Consider the following 15,110-nt stretch of genomic DNA (forward strand, 5'->3'; position numbering starts at 1 on the left):
TTGGTTCATTCAGGGTGGCTTTTTTGTTTTTAATTTTTTGTTGTTCTCTTATTTTTCCTTTTGTTTGATTTTTTATTTTATTTATATTTTTGTCTTCATTTATAACTATAACTCTGGTGTATATATGAACATTTCAAAAAATATTATTACCTTTTTGTAATATTTTTAAAAAATATATAAACTTTTTTAACAATATTTTTTAAAATAAATCCGTGCTCACCCATTAGAACTCCTAACTAGGGGCTAAATAGGGTCTTTACACGTAGGGGAAGCATGTGGAGTATCTCTACTCCTAATGTCTTAGTTGGTAGGTCGCGTTCTGGATTTTATTTTCGTCCCATTATTTTCGTCCGGTTTTTTTCGCTGGTTTTTTTCCACCCTCCCCCACGCACTAAAAAAAAACCTACGCTCCTCTGGATCCCGTGCCTTCGCCGTCGTCTTCGCGGATCCGCCGCCGCAACCATCGCCTCGTTCCCGTGCGCAGCCGTCGCTCCCTCTCCCAGCGCCCGAGCATCCCCGTCGCTCCCTCTCCCAGCGCCGCCTCCGCCGCCATGGCCCCTCCCCTTGCGCCCCGAACTGCCTCGCGCACTCGTCGCCCGTTATACCACAGAGGAGGCGAAGACAGCGGCAGCGCGGCGACCGGCCTACTTCGCCGGTCGCCGCCTCGGCTGCACTCGGCGGGCGCCACGCCGTCTCCTCTCCATGGGAGTGGCGGATGGCAGCGAGGAAAGTGGATCGACCTGGCCATGGGGATGGCACTACGACCCCTGCCAGCCTCCCGCGTCGCCGTGCCTCCCTGCATCGTCGCCTCCGACCTCACCACGTAGGTAACCTCACCCATGTCCCCTCCGCACCTCCTTCCACTCCATCCTCGACCACCCCCTTCCTCTCACCTCATGCCCATTGTGGTGGCCTGCAGCTCCTTTGACGAGTAATGGGGATGGAAATATATCAATGATGGGGTGTGGTTCGTTCCTGTCAGGAAGGCTGGAAGGCCATGAAGCGCCGCTTTGATGAGATGACCATGTGAGAGGCTCACTGCAGGCCTGAATCTTGTATGTACGACGTAATTTTGTGCTATCTATCTTTTGGGAAGTAATTTTGTGCTCTGTGCATGAATATTTCAGGAACTTCCGATGCGGTTGTTCACCAGTAACAGGTTCGTACTTCATACCAGCATGATGGTGTAGTATGTTTACTTCGCTTACTACTTGTTCGATTAAAATCATACTGGTGCCGTTGTGTCCAGAATACGAGTGAAATTTTGTGCATTGGGGCTCTTGGGCATGAAATATGGGGCAGTTTAGGGACTACGTCCTGAAGATTCCTTCAGGTTCACCGGAAATGACTACCAACTTGTTTAATTCTGCAGGTGCGGGTGTTGCTGGTTGATGGTGGCCTAAGCATTTGAGTCTAACTGAAAGTGAACCGGAGCGATGTGCAGAAAAAGATCTTAGCGCAGAGACTGAATTTGTATACTACTTAGAATTTATTAGGTATACTCCCTACACTTGTATATCATTTCTGAATACAAGTTCAGGTTATTACGTAGTACTATTGAATTTTAGAATTGATACTTGAAGATTTTAAAAGGTTACTGAATTTTGTACCAAGTCTACTGTTATGTATAGGAAGAACATGATCTAAAATATTGATAATGCATATAAACGGTGATTATCTGCTCTTATGATGAAGACGTTCCTTGCTTCCCTGTTAAATACATGTGAACTATAGGGAATTATTTTCTAACATTCGTACTAGAAGAAACTATTTTCAGTTTTCAGGTTATGCCTTTCTTGCAATGATTGCATCTGTGAAGTTGATGCTTAATTACTTCCTACATTTAGAAGATCGTAACTTTTGCTATACAAACATGCATGGTGAGATGGAGCGTTGATGAGTGCTGTGCATTTTGCAGATCAGGTTATATTTCCTTGGTAGCATGGCAGCAGCACCCAATCAGACCACAACCGCGGCGGGCGTGCTCTGCGATCTTGGCCACCGTCTCCAAGGCAGGTACGGCCTACGCCGCCACTGAGAGCTGCCCCTCCTCATCACCATCAACGCCGGTGAGCTCTCCCTCTGCTCTCGCCGCTACCCAGCTCCATCCACTATCTTCTACAATATTGTTGCTACTTTGTAATGGCTAGCCCAATTTTCTTTATTGCTGTTATGTCTTTTTTGCGAGTCAACGATTTTCTTTCAAATCTACAAATGGGTGCGTTTGTCTAACCATTATGTAAATGGCTGGAATCCATAATATGTGAAATTCCAGCACAGTTGCATGAAAAAGTGAGTACTCCCTCCGTTTCTTTTTAGTCTGCATATAAGATTTGGTCAAAGTCAAACTTTGTTAACTTTGACTAAGTTTATAGAAATAAATATCAAGATTCACAATATGAAATCAATATTGTTAGATGCATCATGAAATTAATTTTCATACCATATATCTTTAGTATTGTAGATGTTGATATTTTTTCCTACAAAGTTGGTCAAACTTTACAAAATTTGACTTTGACCAAATCTTATATGCAGACTAAAAAGAAACGGAGGGAGTATTGAGTAGGGATGTAATTCTTGCCGATTCAAATATCAGAATGTGTTCCTGAGACATAATAAAACCATCCTGAATCTTACGTTTTTAGCATGCTGAGATCTGTACTACCATATATATACTTCTAAATTACATGGTATGGAGATTTTGAATATTGGCACCTGATCTTTTATCTTATAATAGATCAGATGTTCCTGGTCAGCATCAAGGAATTGTTTTGAGACTTGTATCCATTTTTTCCCTGGTAAAATGTATGACAATATACCGTCCATGTTGGTGACCTATTGATCTTCTAATTTCTATATTCGGAAAAAAAGATCTTCTAATTTCTAAAGATGTCTCTGACTTGCTCACATGCCAATAAATATAAGCTGCATCAAGTGAGCTTTCCTGTCAATAAGTAGCAATCAACCAAAAGAAAAGAATAATGCTCATCTGACTTGTTGGTTGTTTCTCACAGTTATTTGATTGCCTTATAACCTTCAAGTTAACATAGTGCTGCAGTTTGTGGCAAACTTATGGACTGGTCATACCTGTACTGGACGTTGCTACTGAACAACAAGTAGCTTCTCTTGTCTTCCTATTACGCCAACGAGAGCAGCCATCCTATTACGTGAGAAACCACCCCATGATTCCCTCCGCTCTCTGACCATTGCTATGATGGAAAGTTGAAAATACATCAGTGCAGAGTGCGCTCGCTGCCATCAGATGCACTAGGAGTCAAAGCCGTCAATTGTGTTCTAGCCTCACATGTATGCAAGCTGTTTGACAAAAGGCTCCACCTACAATCTTCTTGAATTTTTAACGGTACAGAAAGAGTGAATAATGTACGTGTTGGGTGAAGTGCAGATGCTATGAACTCTTCCAGCTCTATAAATTCACATATTGTGTTAGTGCATTCTAATTTGTTTGGTACATATGCTGCAATGAACTCGCAGCAACAAGCTTTCCTTCTTTCTTTAGCATTGCTTTTCTACTACAATTGATGACAGAGCACTGGCAACCTCAGGAAGTTGGGCGCCAAGGTGGAGTCCCTGCAGAAGTTGTTCACCCGGAAGGTCGTCTTCTCCAAGGCGTCCCTAGCCTTCGAACAGGACCGCTCCATCAAGGTATCTACTCATGTTTCCAATTACCAAACTTATCCTTTCACTTGGGCCGGAGGACAATAGATTTGTCTTAATCATTTGAATCCATTAATAAATCTTCTTCTTTGCTCGAGTTGAATCTGTGAAGACTCCGATGGAGTAATGTCGTCTTCGCCGGGCTGCAATTATATGCCTAGGGGTGGTCAAACTGAAAAGTTCAGGGAAGATTCAGACTACATGTGGTAGTGCTGAACATTGTTTGGCCGTTCATCGAATGTGGTAGTGCTTATAGGGTTATAGCCTCGGGTTAAACTGAAAATCTATCTGGAATTTGGTTTTACAGTGTCTAAGTGTTAATGATGTCTAGAATTGCTGCAGATTAATTAGTTATTGTGGAGGTTATAAGACCATGTAGTGGTACATTGATTATCTGGTGCTGAGTAATTAACTGAACATTATTTTGATGTTCATCGATTGTGGCATTGCGTAGGCTGTTACAGCTTCAGTTTAAACTGAAAATTATCTAAAATTTGGATTTAGAATGTCTAACTGTGGATGGTGGCTAGCTTCGGTTGCACCCGAAATACCAAAGTTCACACTAAAATCTTTTTTTTACAAAACCTCTCGTAGCTGAGTTGAATTTCGTTTTTGTTGGTTTAGTAGACGGAAACTTAGCATTGCCCCAAAATTCTGAAAAGATGGAGTATAATTTTTGTTTACTAAAAAAATGAAGTGACTTTTAACAGCTGGGGGTTATGTGATATGTTTTTCAATCGTGTTAATGTACACTTTTGGAATGTAGAATGGAACTATATCTGTTTGTTCAACTAGAGAGAGGAGCTGTTTTTCAACTGCAGTAGTGTATACTTTCGGAACGAAAAATGAAACTATATCTATTTTTTAAACTTTTCCAATATTGGAAGATGTAAAATGTATACTTTTGGCTCCATGGTGATTTTTTCTGGCTATCCTTGCAATGTATTGAACCTGATCATCTCTGATTAGTGTTGTTCCTACTTCTTGAAGGGTAAACCATTGAGTGGCAATTCCACATGTGTATTCATTGCAACTTGGATGTACGGCGTAGTGATTAGCAGCACGAAGTGCTGAGCACGTCGTGTGTGTGTGTGTGTGTGTGTGTGTGTGTGTGTGTGTGTGTGTGTGTGTGTTGTTGGTACAGTATGCATTTTTGGGCCTGTATTGCGGAACTAACTTAGACTGCCTGGTTGTTGTTTTTAGTATAGTATACCTTTTGCGGCCTGAATTCTGAACCTTACTGATTTTTTCCCTTGTGTGTTAGTATACAGTTCTTTGGCCTAATTTGTTAACCTTATCTGGGTATTGATTTTCTGCATTCAGTGATGCACCCGCGGTCATGCGTATTTGTTAGTCTACTTTACTTATAGATTTAGTTGTTTTTATCAGTATCCACCCGTAGGTTAGTTAACTGAAATTTTTGTTGGGAGTGGTTCATTATGTTCTTTAACTGCTATACTGAAGCAGCGGATCAAAAAATTTAAAGACAATTAGATCTGTAGTAATTAATTAAGACTTGATGGTTGTGTTATTATTATAGTATATACAATTCTGGGCTGAATTGCAAATATGATCAAAATTTCCTGGTTTTGTGTTATTATTATTATGGTATACTATTATGCTGGCGAGCTTTTTGTTAGTGCTTTTCTAACTGTCCTTGCTAAACTTTTGATACTCTCCACAATGATGAAATGTTTCTGCATGTTAGTTAAGTACCAGGGCAACCATAAATGATGTTCCTTCCTTTCGTTGAGCTACCTTACTGTTATGCCGTCTACCTTTTTGTTAATATACACACTGGAATTCTCTATTCTGGAACCCATGAACTCTTTGTCTCTTCGCTGTGACCTGTTTCTCATCTACTTTTTCTTGTAAGAAACATTATAGTATATTACGTGCTATCTAGGCAAAATATACATAATTGGTTCTCTTCTATATGCTTTCCTCAATGAATACACTTGATTCACAAAAGCATTGGGATAATTAGCTGAACAAGTTTTGCAAATTTTTGTTTCTTGCATCTCCCCTGATTATTTCCTGGTACTTGTGAAATTGTTCAGATTACTTAGCTTCGGTTTATATATTAGAATGTGGCAATGGCTCGGAAGACATCAAATCTGCCTTCTTGGCTCGGGGGGAGTCATGGGCGGCGCATGCCAAGTCCTCCCTTGATGGCAGTAGCGGATGGAACACGGGGAAGGGGATCAAGGCCAAGAGTAGGGTGGTTGGTGAGGAACTCCTCCTTGGCAGTCCATGGGGAAGTATGGTGTGAAGGAGAGAGGGTGCCATGCGAAGGTGAAGTGGGTGTCATCCAGTTTTAAAGGAGAGGGCTCCAGCGAGAAATGTCCAGGTACGACGGGAAATTGAGCGGGAAGGGGAGGGTCCGACAGGAAAAGGGGAGGGTGCATTGTGGGGTGGGGTTTTGTGTTGGGACTGCATGCTGGAGATAACATGGCGGATAGTCCGGACAATCACATTTCTTCCCACACATGGGCTGGATTTGGTGGAGCCCGGACTGTCGAGACGGGTGGATTTTGGGGAGCCCGTTGGGCACATGTTTAATGTCAGAACAAGCCCGAACTTATGGGGGAGAAATGAGTTTCAACCTTGAAGACGATCTTAGTCATTTATTTGATTCATTTATTGTTATTGTAGCCCGTAGCAACGCACGGGCATTGTACTAGTACAGATTAGAGCATGAGTCGGCTCCTTGGTGGGCATTTCATCGAACATGTGGTGTGCGGGAACTTGGCCCTCCTCTGAATCCTTTTCTTGCCCCTGAAATCGGTGCAAAATCAGCAGCAGACACCAAATTCTCCTCATCCGTGCCATCAATCACCACAAGTTGTAGGATCCATTAGATCGGGAGAGCACGAGGCAGCACCTACTCACTAACCTGAGGCACGGTGAGCACTGGTGGTCGATGTAGACCAGCGGGGGGAACGAGCACCTAGCAGAGCTCGCGAGGGGGAGAGGTCGGTCGGCGCGGCTTGGGCTTGGAGTTGGACGCCGACGGGGACGCGTCGGTGGCCGGAGCACGGAGGCCGGCCGGCGGTGGGACGTGCCCATGGCCGGACCCTGGCCCAAAAAGAAAGAGGATATTCCTCACTCATGGGCCGCAGTCCAATTTCTTCTTGTGGCGCTCAAAAAACAAAAAACTTGTCGCTTGCGCTCAAGCCGGCTGGAGTTGGCCTGGAATTCTTTTTTCATGTTTTTCATCTCCTTGTCTATCGGCAGTACGTCGATTTTTCTAGTTTCTTTGTCTTCTTCGACTCTTCTGGTCTGTTCTTTTCTTTATTTATTTTTTCCTTTTTTTCTTTGTGTCCGCTATTTTTTCACCATCTTCAAAGCTCATAGTGCTGTTTTAGAAATCCATCCTTTTTTCTCAAAATTGTTTATCATGTACTCCCTGTAAACTAATATAAAACCATTTAGATCACTATTTGCCGTGTATCTAGAAATTGTTCATTGTATAAAAATATTCACGGTGTTTCTAACAAAATATTAACAGGCTGACGCTGGTCGGGCGGATACCTCCTGCACATGAATCTTGCCCGATTTGACAGCAGGTGAGCAAAAGGAAGATGTATCACCCCGGATATTTGTGACGTGCTTTCACTTTTAACAAGGTACTAGAAGCGCTCGCGCGCTTTGCCACACTACTAGGGCTGTATCGACTATCTGACTTGTCAATTTTATATTTTATATATGTATTAGGCAAATTACTCGATATAAGAAGCAGTCGTGTTCACACACGTGAGCCGAATTCTATAACAAATGACAGCGGGGTTGGTATTTTAGAAAAACACATTTCACAAACGCTTTTTGAAAATTTCGAACAATTTGAAATGCCGCAAACATATTCTGATATTCTAAGCTTTTTTTCTAAAAAAAATGTGAACAATTTTTGTAATCCTAATTTAGAAAAAACACAGACATTCTTTTGCAAAACCTAACAGTTTTGGAAATATTGAAAATTTTCTGACATTGTTACTTTTTGTAAAATAAGAAACATTTTCTGAAATCCATGAACATTTTTTGAAACACGAACATTTTTCTGAACTTGTGAGCAAATTTTGGAAATGAGAACATATATTTAAATTCCTGTACATTTTATGAATGAAATTCTGAACAGATTTTGATAAAGAGAACATTTTTCCGAAACAAGATCATAACAAAGATTTGAAATTTTGAAAATTACTGAACATTTTTTAAAACATGACATTTTTATAATTGCGAACAAAATTTAAAACAAGAACGTTTTTTGAAATTCCTGAAAGAATTTTTGAAACACGAACATTTTTTTAATTGTGAACAAAATTTGATAACAGGAACATTTTATGAAATGCGTGAACATTTTTTCAAAACATGAAAACAACAGAGAATTGAAAACGAGAACATTATTCTGAATTTACTGAACATTTTTTTTTTCAAACTTGAACATTTTTTGAAATTATGAACAAAATTTAAAGCAAGAATTTTTTTTTGAAAATCCTGAAAGACTTTTTGAAACAAGAACATCTTTTGAAATTGTGAACAAAATTTGAAAAGGAGAACATTTTATGAAATTCGTTAATATTTTTTGAAATTTAGAACAAATTTCGAAAACAAGGACATGTTATAAAATTCCGAATAAATATTTGCAATTATCAAACAAAAGAAATATGAAAAGGGAAAAAACGAAATATCAAAGAAAACAAAACAAAACAAAAAAAGAAAATAAAAACTTAAACGAAAAAGAAAAACAAATATAAAAAGAAAAGAAGCAAAAAGGGAAAAGGAAGGAAATAGAAAAATAGGTTCAGGAACCTCCTAGAAGGTTCCCAAAACCAAAAAAACGGCTAGAAACCACCTAGAAGAATCCGAAAACTGGATTCGCACAAACATTTGAACGGCCCGGCCCATCCGAACGCTCGTCGATCTGTCCCTGTGCGTCACGTCGACTACTTGCCGAACGAGCGGCAAATAGGATTTCCCTTAAATCAGAGCTAAATCCTGCCCACTCACGGAAGGAAAAAAGAGAACACATTTTTTCGCGCAACAGAAGCTAAGAAAGACCGGTGAAAAATAAAAAATAACCAATCTAAAAAGCCAAAAACGTGTGCAAAAAAAACAAATTCCGGAGGGAGTGCTCAAAGCGCGACAAGTGGTGTGCTCTTAGCCCATGCCGAATGATCGCTGGGAGGCTTTCAAAGGAGCGCTCCTCAATTAGTTGCTTTCGGAGTTCTTTTCTTTTCCGAGGGTAAGTATGCTTTTTCTCCTTCTGGAATGCTAGTACATCTATTTTTCTCGTTTCTTTGTCTTCTTCGACTTTTCTGGTATGTTCTATTATTTATTTATTTTCTTTTTGTCCATTCTTTTTCATTATCTTCAAAATTGCTCATAGTGTTTTTTATCATGTGTTGTAGAAATTAATCCTTTTTCAATATTATTTATCATGTATTTAAGAACTATTTGCCATGTATCTACAAATTGTTCATTGAATAAAAAATATATTCATGGGTGTTTCTGAAAAAAAAAGTATTAACAGGCTGACGTGGGCAGGCTGGTCAGGCGGATACCTCCTGCACATGAATTTTGGCCGTTTTGACAACAGGTGAGCAGGAGGAAGATGTGGCACTCGGGGATATTTGTCATGTGCTTTCACTTTTAACAATGTACTAGAAGCAGCAGTTCCCGCCCCTAGGGTTGTATCGGTTATCTGATTTGTTAATTCTATGCCTTCTATGTGTGTTAGGAAAATCACTCGATGTAAGAAGCAGCCATGTCCACACACGTGAGCCGAAAAAGCAGAAGCAGCGGTCGGAGACCATCGGATAACGACAATGCGACGACAGACATGTCACACGTGTGATCTGCTCGAAGACTATCCATGAAAACAGGTACAACACGCATGTCGAACCTGAATAGCCAAGGCGACGTGGCGTATGTGCAACATTGCCCCAATGGTTGACAACAACGGCTCATCAACGAGATGCTGCAAAAATGGTTCATGAGCATGGCCTTGCTGACGATAGAGATGCAGCAAGGCGGCAAGCTACGTGGAGCAATACAGTGTGGCATCAACGCGGAGAAGTAGTTTGGCAAGGAGCGATGGGCACACAATGAGGCTACGGCAATGGCATGGCCGCGTGCAACACCATCGTCGCCCATAGACGCGTACATACATCATATCACAATGTTTTGTGATACATGATGAATTCTTCACTTGAACTCTTCTCTTGTAATCATCTTCTCGGGATCTTGATCCTCCATGACTTAACTCACAAGCTAGAGCAAGACAACCTTTGAGTCGCACACAAGGAATCCATCATCTTTCATTTTCCTCTTCTTTCAACCTTCAATCCAACATATGGTTTCAAAGCATTGCCTATGGATAAACCTTCTAATCCATAGGGATTGCGAGGAGGAGGAGGACGCCGAGAGGTCGGTCGGTCGGCACGGCTTGGGCTTGGAGTTGGACGCCGACGGGGACGCGTCGGTGGCCGGAGCACGGAGGCCGGCCGGCGGTGGCTGCCTGCCAGGGCCGGACCCGGCCCAAAAAGAAATATTCCTCGCTCATGGGCCGCAGTCCAATTTCTTCTAATGCCGCTCAAAAAACAAAAAACTTGTCGCTTGTGCTCAAGCCGGCTGGAGTTGGCCTGGAATTCTTTTTTCATGTTTTTCATCTCCTTTTTTAGGAAAGCCATCATGGCGAATTTTATTGATCTGGAGTCACAGTTATATCATCGACTAGAACAACATGAATCTGATGGTTTAGTCTAGCCATGTCTGATCACGTTGGCGGTTCTGAATTTTTTTCACTTAGGCAAGTTTAAAGCCAGGACCAAGATGGCTTGAGCTGATCTGACCGGTGCTCACAGCGCCTCACCTCTTGTGAACTTCCTCCGTTCCCACCATGCGTACAAGGAGGCTACAGCCACAAGATCACACCTACGGATGCCTGCCATCATAGGCACATTGTTAGTGTCTAACAGTAGCTGTTTAAGGGGGGCAATCTCATCCACCTCCGCAAAACAAGCCTCCTCAACAATTCTATTCATACCCAGGTGAGACCAGATCTCCTTGTCGAACGCCAGTACGTCGATTTTTCTAGTTTATTTGTCTTCTTCGGCTTTTTTGGTCTGTTCTTTTCTTTGTTTGTTTTTTCCTTTTTTTTCTTGTGTCTGTTATTTTTTCACCGTCTTCAAAGCTCAGTGTTGTTTTAGAAATCCATCCTTTTCTCAAAATTGTTTACCATCTACTTCTTGTAAACTAATATAAAACCATTTAGATCACTATTTACCGTGTATCCAGAAATTGTTCATTGTATAAAAATATTCACGGTGTTTCTAACAAAATATTAACAGACTGACATGGGTAGGCTGGTCGGGCGGATACCTCCTGCACATGAATCTTGCCCGATTTGATAGCAGGTGAGCCGAAGGAAGATGTAGCCTCTGGATATTTGTGATCTGCTTTCACTTTTAACAGGATACTACAATCGGTTGTGCGCTTTGCCGTGCCGCTAGGGTTGTATCGATTATCCGATTTGTTAATTCTATGTTTTCTATATGTGTTAAGCAAATCACTCGATATAAGAAGTAGTTGTGTCCACACACGTGAGCCAAAAAACATAGGCAGCGATCGGAGACCATCGGACAACAATAATGCTACGATAGAGATGTCACACATGTGATTCACTCGAAGACTATCCATGAACACTAGTACAACACACATGTCGAACCTGAATAACCAAGGCGACATGGTGTACGCGCAACATCGCCCCGATGGTTGACAACAGCGGCTCATCAATGAGATGCTGCAAAAATGGTTCATGAGCATGGCGATGACGATGATAGAGATGTAGCGGGGCCGCAAGCTACATGGAGCAATACAGTGTGGCATCAACGCGGAGACACTAGTAGAAAAAGGGCCTTTAGTCTCGGTTCTGGAACCGGGACTAAAGGATCGGTACTAAAGCCTTTAGTCCCGGTTCTTATACGAACCGGGACTAAAGGCCCTCCACGTGGCCACTGCCTGGAGGTCCACCTTTAGTCCCGGTTGGTAACACCAACTGGTACTAAAGGAAATTTTATGATTTTTTTATTTTTTTTAATTCTTTTTGAATTTCAAATTTCTGAATTATTTTAACCTCTAATCTCTAATCACCCCTCATCACTGCTCAATTTAACCTTTAATCTCTAATCATCCCTCATCATTCCAAATCATCTAACTTCCCGAACGGTCACCCATCCTCTCACTACTCCAGCCTGAGCACGCTTAACTTCCGGGTTCTATTCTTCCTCGTTTCCAAGTCTGCACTTATTGTTTTCCTGACAATAGTAAGATGTCAACCCTATTAACCCTCAGGATTTAGCTTGAGCATGAAGTCACACATTTCACTGTTTGAGTTTGAAACTATTGTTTTAAAAAACAATAATTATTTAGCAACACTAATATTTCTTGAATAAGTAGTTTGACCCTAGTTTGACCACAGTTTGACCATAGTTTGACCAGATTTAACCAAAATTCAAAAAAATTGAAATAATTATTTAGTAACACTAATATTTCTTGAATAAGTAGTTTGACCATTGTTTGACCATAGTTTGACCAAAATTCAAAAAAACTGAAATAATTATTTAGTAACACTAATATTCTTGAATAATTATTTAGTAACACTAATACTTCTTGAATAAGTAGTTTGACCATAGTTTGACCAGATTTAACAAAAATTAAAAAAAACTGAAATTTGAGCATAACTTTTTTTCCTTTTAGAATTTGAGGATTCTAAAAATTTGCAAACAAGCCGTAGGCTGTCAAAATCGGAATCGGATTTTCGTTCTGAACATTTTGATATATTATACGTTTTTTTGCGACATCGTATGCAAAAGTTATAGCCGTTTTACATTTTCCCTATATTGTTTTGCAAAACATGTCCAAATTTAAGTTTTTAAATTTTCCTAACTAGTAGATGTAGTAATATAACTACCTCTCGAAGGATTTTATTTTTTGAAGTTTTTATCATTTTCGAAACAAAAAAGGAGATCCACGCGGGGGGGGGGGGGGGGGGGGGGGGGTAGAGTTTGAAAATGGGACCTTTAGTCCCGGTTTGAGACACAAACCGGGACTAAAGGGCATTGCACCCTTTAGTCCCGGTTTGTGTCTCAAACCACTAAAGGTCTAAATCTTTAGTCCCGGTTTGAGACACGAACCGGGACTGAAGGGCATCACACCCTTTAGTCTCGGTTCGTGCCTCAAACCGGGACTAAAGGGCTCAGGTGAACCGGGACTAATGCCTTAGCCGCACGAACCGGGACCAATGCTCACATTAGTCCCGGTTTGTGACTGAAGCGGGACTAATGGGCTGACTCGGCCTAGACCTTTGCCCCCTTTTCTACTAGTGAGAAGTGGTTTGGGAAGGAGCGGTGGGCACATAGAGAGGCTACGACGATGGCATGGCCGCAAGCTACATGGAGCAATACGGTGTGGCATCAACGCGAAGTAATTTGGCAATGAGTGGTAGGCACGTAGAGAGGCTACGACGATGGCATGGCCGCAAGCTACTTGGAGCAATACAGTGTGGCATCAACGCGAAGTAGTTTGGCAATGAGCGGTAGGCACATAGAAAGGCTACGACGATGGCATGGCTGCGTACAACACCATCATCACCCATAGACGCATACGTACATTATATCACAATGTTTTGAGATACATAATGATTCTTCACTTGAACTCTTCTCTTGTAATCATCTTCTCGGGATCTTGATCCTTCATGACTTAACTCACAAGCTAGAGCGAAACAACCTTTGAGTCGCACACAAGGACTCCATCTTCTTTTATTTTCCTCTCCTTTCAACCTTGAATCCAACATATGGTCTTCAAGCATTGCATATGGATAAACCTTAAAGTATAATTCAATACAAACACTAGTCCATAAGGATTGTCCTTACTTACCAAAAAAACACACATGGGGGCACTGTTGGAAATATGCCCTAGAGGCAATAATAAATCGATTATTATTATATTTCCTTGTTCATGATAATCGTTTATTATCCATGCTGTAATTGTATTGATAGGAAACTCAGATACATGTGTGGATACATAGACAACACCATGTCCCTAGTAAGCCTCTAGTTGACTAGCTCGTTGATCAATAGATGGTTACGGTTTCCTGACCATGGACATTGGATGTCGTTGATAACGGGATCACATCATTAGGAGAATGATGTGATGGACAAGACCCAATCCTAAGCATAGCACAAGATCGCGTAGTTCGTATGGTAAAGCTTTTCTAATGTCAAGTATCATTTCCTTAGACCATGAGATTGTGCAACTCCCGGATACCGTAGGAGTGCTTTGGGTGTACCAAACGTCACAACGTAACTGGGTGACTATAAAGGTGCACTACGTGTATCTCTGAAAGTGTCTGTTGGGTTGGCACGAATCGAGACTGGGATTTGTCACTCCGTGTAAACGGAGAGGTATCTCTGGGCCCACTCGGTAGGACATCATCATAATGTGCACAATGTGATCAAGGAGTTGATCACGGGATGATGTGTTACGGAACGAGTAAAGAGACTTGCCGGTAACGAGATTGAACAAGGTATCGGGATACCGACGATCGAATCTCGGGCAAGTGTCGTACCGATAGACAAAGGGAATTGTATACGGGATTGATTAAGTCCTTGACATCGTGGTTCATCCGATGAGATCATCGTGGAACATGTGGGAGCCAACATGGGTATCCAGATCCCTCTGCTGGTTATTGACCGGAGAGTCATCTCGGTCATGTCTGCATGTCTCCCGAACCCGTAGGGTCTACACACTTAAGGTTCGGTGACGCTAGGGTTATTGAGATATTAGTATGCGGTAACCCGAAAGTTGTTCGGAGTCCTGGATGAGATCCCAGACGTCACGAGGAGTTCCGTAATGGTCCGGAGGTAAAGAATTATATATAGGAAGTGCTATTTCGGCCATCGGGACAAGTTTCGGGGTCACCGGTATTGTACCGGGACCACCGGAAGGGTCCCGGGGGTCCACCGGGTGGGGCCACCTGCCTCGGGGGGCCACATGGGCTGTAGGGGGTGCGCCTTGGCCTATATGGGCCAAGGGCACCAGCCCCAAGAGGCCCATGCGCCAAGAGAAGAGGAAAAGGAAGAGTCCTAAAGAGGGAAGGCACCTCCGAGGTGCCTTGGGGAGGAGGGACTCCTCCCTAGCCGCACCCTTCCTTGGAGGAAGGGCCAAGGCTGCGCCCCCCCTCTCCCTTGGCCCTATATATAGTGGGGGAAAGGGAGGGCAACCTAACCTAAGCCCTGGCGCCTCCCTCTCTCTCCCATGACACATCTCCCTCCTCCCGCAGCGCTTGGCGAAGCCCTGTTGGAATCCCGCTACTTCCACCATCACGCCGTCGTGCTGCTGGATCTCCATCAACCTCTCCTTCCCCCTTGCTGGGT

The 15,110-nt window shown here is 42.2% G+C and overlaps 1 long non-coding RNA gene across 3 annotated transcripts; it reads left to right on the plus strand.

Moving 5' to 3' along the window:
* Nucleotides 1–414: 414 nt before the first annotated feature.
* Nucleotides 415–6,058, plus strand: LOC125540994. Of its 3 annotated transcripts, none has more exons than XR_007297422.1 (7): nucleotides 415–827; nucleotides 920–1,055; nucleotides 1,128–1,159; nucleotides 1,373–1,496; nucleotides 1,919–2,069; nucleotides 3,564–3,663; nucleotides 5,763–6,058. It is a non-coding gene; the product is annotated as an uncharacterized LOC125540994 (long non-coding RNA). The 3 variants fall into 3 exon arrangements; XR_007297418.1 differs by having other exon boundaries at nucleotides 416–827; nucleotides 5,736–6,057; XR_007297420.1 differs by having other exon boundaries at nucleotides 416–823; nucleotides 5,736–6,057.
* The last annotated feature ends 9,052 nt before the right edge of the window (nucleotides 6,059–15,110 follow it).

Source organism: Triticum urartu, chromosome 1, assembly GCF_003073215.2.
Source record: "Triticum urartu cultivar G1812 chromosome 1, Tu2.1, whole genome shotgun sequence".
Classification (NCBI taxonomy): Eukaryota; Viridiplantae; Streptophyta; class Magnoliopsida; order Poales; family Poaceae; genus Triticum; species Triticum urartu.